We start from the raw sequence: 6069 nt of genomic DNA, 5'->3' as shown, positions 1-6069 counted from the left end.
CAATTCTAGTAATCCCGACTAGAGGCGGAAAGCTAGTGGTTTTTACAGATGCTAGTGGAACTGGTTTGGGTTGTGTGCTAATGCAAGACCAGAAGGTGGTGTTGTATGCTTCACGACAGTTGAAGATACACGAGAGACGTTATCCTACTCATGACCTAGAGTTAGCGGCAGTGGTTTTTGCTTTGAAAGTGTGGAGACATTATTTATATGGCGACAAGTTCGAGCTTTACACAGATCACAAGAGTTTGAAGTATCTTTATTCACAGAAGGAGTTGAATATGAGACAACAGAGATGGATGGAGTTCATAAGTAGTTATGACTTCGAGATTCAGTATCACCCAGGCAAGGGCAATGTAGTGGTGGATGCACTTAGTCGATTGCCTGGTGTTTTGACCACTCTTATGGTGCAAGAGTGGAAGAGTTTAGAGACTATAGCAGCTTATGATGTCCGGACTACACCAGATACAGATGAGGGGTACATATGTAGTTTGGAGGTTAGGCCGGTGATTTTCAGTAGAGTGATTGCCATGCAACACAGAGACCGATTTCTTTTGAGTCGGTTGGATGATCTGGTTATTGATATTTTAGATGATTGTCCGTCTGATTGGGCAGTAGATTCTGATGGAGGATTGAGATTTCATGAGAGATTATGTGTACCAGATGATGCAGAGTTAAAGAATGAAATATTATATGAAGCTCATCGTTCTCGGTTTACAATTCATCCTGGAGGAATGAAGATGTACCAAGACTTGAAGAGGACCTTTTGGTGGGAAGGAATGAAAAGAGATGTCGGAGAATATATTTCTCAGTGTTTAACTTGTCAGCAGGTTAAGGCAGAGCATCAGAGGCCTTCTGGATTATTGCAGCCATTAGAGATACCGATGTGGAAATGGGAGCACATTTCTATGGATTTCATTGATGGCTTGCCTAAGTCTCGGAGAGGTAACGAATCTATTTGGGTTATTGTTGATCGTCTAACGAAGTCTGCTCATTTCATTCCTATTGACGTGCGTATAAATACAGATAAGTTAGTTTCCTTGTACATTCAGGAAGTAGTCAGGTTACATGGGATTCCAGTGAGTATTGTTTCAGATCGAGATCCTTTGTTCACTTCCGAGTTTTGGAAGAGTTTTCAGCGTGCTATGGGCACTAGTTTGGCGATGAGTACTGCTTATCATCCCGCATTGCATGGACGAGACGGAGAGGGTGAATCAGATATTAGAAGATATGTTACGCTCTTGTGTAATGGATTTTGGTGGAGGATGGGAGGAGCATTTACCTTTGGTGGAGTTTGCATATAATAACAGTTTCCAGTCGAGCATCGGTATGGCACCCTTTGAGGCTTTGTATGGGCCCACTACAACAAACATGTTTTTTAGCGATGAAACTTTTACCGACGTTTTCATTTCGTTGCTGAAACATACCTTTTGGCACGTTTCAATCGTCGCTAGTAATCTGTTGGGTTCAACTATGAAAATTAGTATTTGCGACATTTTTTTCGTCGGCAATTGTGTTTTAATTATATTTTAAAAGCAAATTACTAATTTAAAAGTTGGAATAATGGTAGTACCAACGATAAAAACGTCGGAAATAGGTTTATACATGGGGCGACGACTGTTTTCGTAGCTAGTGGTTTAATACTAGCGACATTGTTGTTGATAGTAGGAAATAATATTTTATGCCGACGTTTATATCATCGAAAAATTATTTTTTGATTTCGTGCGATTTCAATAATTAGTAGCGCTGGTTTGATTTTTCACGAAAAAAAAACGAGGGAAGAAAAAACTTTTTGGGAAAACTAATTAGAGAGGAAAGATACCCTAAACTAAAAAGAAATAGAAGATGAGATGGAGAACGTTTCTATGGCTGACTTCATTCTCTCCTCGACTCCTTACCTACTAAATTAAGAAACCCAACTCTAACCAAAGCTTTTTTTCTCAAAAAACAAGTAAAGATTATTGCCAAAGCTCGACAACTTCAATTGTAGGGTACCCTTTTCTCATTTTTATACCCTTTGAATACCAATTTTTGTTAATAAAGATTAAATCTTTATGGGAAGTTTATTTGTGTTTGTGGGTTTAAACGGTTTTGAAGTGGTGCTTTAATTGTGAAAAGTTAGGAAGTGGCGGTGCTAAACTCTACTCACCTCCCAACTCTCCTACTTCATTCTCTTCCATTCAATTTCCAGGTACTCCACTTTCTTATTATTTTTCTAATTCTTCTTCTTCAATTCGTTTATAATCTTCAGAACTTTTACAGCGGTTTATTTCGTGTTCGGGTTTATCCTTCTCCTTCGTCATATCCTTCATTGAGGGAAAGGAAATCTTTGGTAAGTTATGATCTTTCATTTTGTTTTTTCAAGGATTATTAATCAGACTTGTTTGTAGAAATAAAAGAAACAACTTTTTCTGGTATTAGAAACAAAAGCACTAATTTTTTAATGTGAATTCTTTAATGAAAGGACTTTTAATATCAGTTGAAGCGATCAGTTCAGGTGATTTTATTTATTTATTTTTTGCTAGTTTGGACTTTGGATATGTACGTGTTCAGGTTAAATTTTTTTCTTTACGGGTGTGTTCTGTTAACGAGTTTTTGGCTAATTATCAACGTGTTTGATTGATGATATGTTTTTTCATCTAGTATGATTGATCCATGATTTTGTTGTTTCATTTCAATATGTTAGGTTGATTAGTACTTAAATGTATTTTTGTGTGGTTGTGTCGCTTGCTCATTAGAGAAGAGAAAATGCATATGTCTCATTGTTTTTAATTTATCTGCATGAGACGATGTGTAAACACTTTGGAATACAACTAAGGGTACGGTATCTAGATAGATGTTCGGATTGTTGTGCCCACATTGTCAGTTTTATTTATTAAAGTTTGATTATCTATGGGCTATTTAGTATGTTTCTTGTTATATCATTTGGTATGTTTGAATGGTTGGTTTTGTGTTAGTTTGGAAATTCTGTCGGAACCACTCCATAGATTATGTTAAGAAATAATACAGAGAAGATAAACCTAATATTTGATGATAAGTGCATTTTAGACGTCCTTGTGTAGAGTGTACATTTGATATAACCTTCCTTTGCTAGGCGGTTGATTAACCTTGTTTACATTGCGTAGAAAATTTTGTCCTCCTTAAGTTTCCCATAGGAGCTTTTGGCTTATGACTCCTGCTTAAAGATTAATTGCTAGAAAAGATTAACTCATGTCCTTATTGCTGTTAAATATACTGCAGGTAAAATCCCAAGGCACATCTCACCCATGCTTCTTGTGTCGTCATAATTAGCCATATCTTGTGTGAAACTCCCTTGAAGCTCCAGTTTCCGGTAGCAAAAAACTTGCTGAAGATGGACAACTTGTTATTCTTGCTGCTGGGGAGAAGGTAAGTCAATACAGGCCTAAAGTTTCACTTGCATTACATTTCTAGGGTAGGATATGATATCTTGTAATGCACTCTTCTTACCTGGTGCTACTGTAGTCATTATATGAGGAAGCAATCTCTGCTTTTGATGTCATGGGAAAGAAGTCTTTCTATTTAGCGGAAGTTGAGAATGGAGCAAAAATGAAACTTGTTGTAAATATGATCATGGGCAGGTAATGGTTCTTTTCAAAACAAAACATATTGTGACTATTACATAGAAGCTAGCGAGTAGCATACTCTTTGGTTGGATTCGTAGATCATGGAGTTATGTATTGCTTGTATAGTCAATTTTGGCCGAGTCATATATGGTTGTATAGTCAATTTTGTTCCTTACGGCTAGTCGATATTTGATCATTAATTACAGTCTCTTGCTATAGAATATGATGAATGCATTCTCAAAGGGCCTTGCAAACATGGATCAGAATGGCCCCCCGTGGAGCCGCCTCAAGGGGACACGATGCACAACAAGCGAGACTAGAAGAACATCAATTGGACTTTCCAATATCTCGGGGAGTGTTCCTTCATTGTGGTATGTACCTTCTCGTAGAAATTCTATTTGTTTGGTTAAGGTATATCTTTTAATCGTGCACGGTGCAAAGATTCTTGGATTTTTTTTTATCTTTTATGGTTTAGTATTTCTGTCCACACTCGGCACAATGTTTAGATAAAAATGGTGTAATACCCTTTTGCCATATCCACATAACTCACGAAAGAAAAAGGCATAAAGAACTATCTCTACTTTAATGCTTGGCAAGAAGAAAAGAGTATGTAACTAAAGTATATCGAGGCATGTTGGTATATGTGCAATGGGACATTATGGGTTTGGCTAATTTACTAAAAAGGTGTCTATTGAGTTGGGATTGCATATATATATATATATAGTTCATATAGTTCCCCACTTTGAATTTCCTATTGATTATTATCTTGTTACAGTGTCTTATTGTTAAAGAACTAAATGTTTGGTCAGGCTGTGATTTTGGATTGGAGAATTTCAGAATTTGACATGATTTCAGTTGATAACTTCGACAACTTTTTGACTTTGTACGGTAATAATGTCAACATTTTATTTTTCCTATCAGTTTTGTTTTTATTTACTTTTTAATGATTTAATATGTATGATTATCATTTGCAGATTGACTTATACCCAATAAAAGTGGTTTGGCGTTGCAAGAGTTTGTGGAGCTTGGCATAATTTATGATCTTTTTGTGAAGACAAAATTCAAAAGAGAACAATGTAACTAGGTGCAAATGCACAATAGACGATTTTATGTTGAGAGTTATGTAACTCTGTTTCAGTTTTAGATTGTAACCAACAGTTATTAATTAACACACTCATACAAGCTTACTTATTGAAAATTTGTTGGTCATTTAATGTTCTTGTGCTTTTGTTTTTTATATGTTTTCCTTTGAAGTTTAATTGTTGTAGTGAAATTATTTGTTACCGAATACCGTGTAATTATAAAATCAATAATTTTGACCATTAGTGATGATTTTGGCTACGAAATAAAAAATGTGGCCAATAACAAATTTTTGGCCACGTTTTAAAATGTCGGCAAAACAATCAAATTTTTGAAATTTTTGAGTCTTTAGTGGCGATTAAAATGTAGCCATGGCGACGTTTAAATGAACGTCGTAGTAGGTGTACTATTCGCGACGTTTTAAAATTGATAACAAGAACCAAATTTGGCGACGATTTTATAGATTTGGCCACGATGGAAAACGTCGCTAATTGGGAAATCTTTGGCGACATTAAAAAATCGTCGCCTAAAAGAATTGCCGACTATAGCTTTACCCACGATGGTGGGACGATGCAAAAAACGTCGCTGAACACTTTTAGCGACGATTTTTCAAATTTTGGCGACAGTTTTTTTCATCGCTGAAAACCCTATTTGTTGTAATGGGGCGTCCATGTCGATCACCTGCTTGTTGGGTAGATGTGGGAGACCGAGTATTGCTTGGGCCTGAGATAGTGAGAGAGACATCTGAACAGATTAAAGTCATTAGAGAAAGGATTAAGACAGCACAAAGTAGGCAGAAAAGTTATGCAGATTTGAAGAGGAAACGGGTAGAGTTTTCTGTAGGCAATTTTGTGTTTTTGAAGGTTTCCCCTATGAGAGGAGTTATGAGGTTTGGCATGAAAGGAAAGTGTGAGTCCACGGTATATTGGACCATATGAGATAGTAGCATCCGTTGGTAGTTTGGAGTACCGTCTTGCTTTGCCGCCTAACTTAGCAATGATTTATGATGTCTTCCACGTGTTTATGCTACGAAAATGTGTGAAAGATCCTACTGAGGTTGTTCAGCCAGCAGAGCTAGAGTTGAACGATGATGTAACTTTTACAGTGAGGCCTATCACGATAGTAGATAGGGATGTGAAACACTTTAGGAGGAGGATTGTAAACTTGGTAAAAGTGCAGTGGAGTGAAAGGGAAAATGACGTGACCTGGGAACTTGAAGATAAGATAAGGCAGATGCACCCTGAGCTTTTCTCTGACACTCTACCTTGAATCTCGGGACGAGATCCTTTTAAGGTGTGTATATTATAACACCCCGTCTTTTATTTTATTTTTCCTAATAATAATAAAGATAATAATAATAATAATGTAATAGATAAAATAATAATAATAATGAATAGATAAAATAGAG

At 36.4% G+C, this 6069-nt stretch overlaps 2 long non-coding RNA genes across 2 annotated transcripts; both read left to right on the top strand.

The window, feature by feature from the left end:
* The first annotated feature begins 2258 nt into the window (after positions 1-2258).
* On the top strand, positions 2259-3841 carry LOC147491485 (uncharacterized). The gene is made up of 3 exons (XR_015200245.1): positions 2259-2329; positions 3238-3596; positions 3801-3841. It is a non-coding gene; the product is annotated as an uncharacterized LOC147491485 (long non-coding RNA).
* A 30-nt stretch (positions 3842-3871) lies between these two features.
* On the top strand, positions 3872-4787 carry LOC147491484 (uncharacterized). Its single transcript, XR_015200400.1, has 3 exons — positions 3872-3952; positions 4391-4469; positions 4556-4787. It is a non-coding gene; the product is annotated as an uncharacterized LOC147491484 (long non-coding RNA).
* Positions 4788-6069: the final 1282 nt, after the last annotated feature.

This window comes from Coptis chinensis, chromosome 6, assembly GCF_015680905.1.
Source record: "Coptis chinensis isolate HL-2020 chromosome 6, ASM1568090v1, whole genome shotgun sequence".
NCBI lineage: Eukaryota > Viridiplantae > Streptophyta > Magnoliopsida > Ranunculales > Ranunculaceae > Coptis > Coptis chinensis.
The sequence above is the reverse complement of the archived record's forward strand: the minus strand, read 5'-3'. Positions and strand labels throughout refer to the sequence as shown.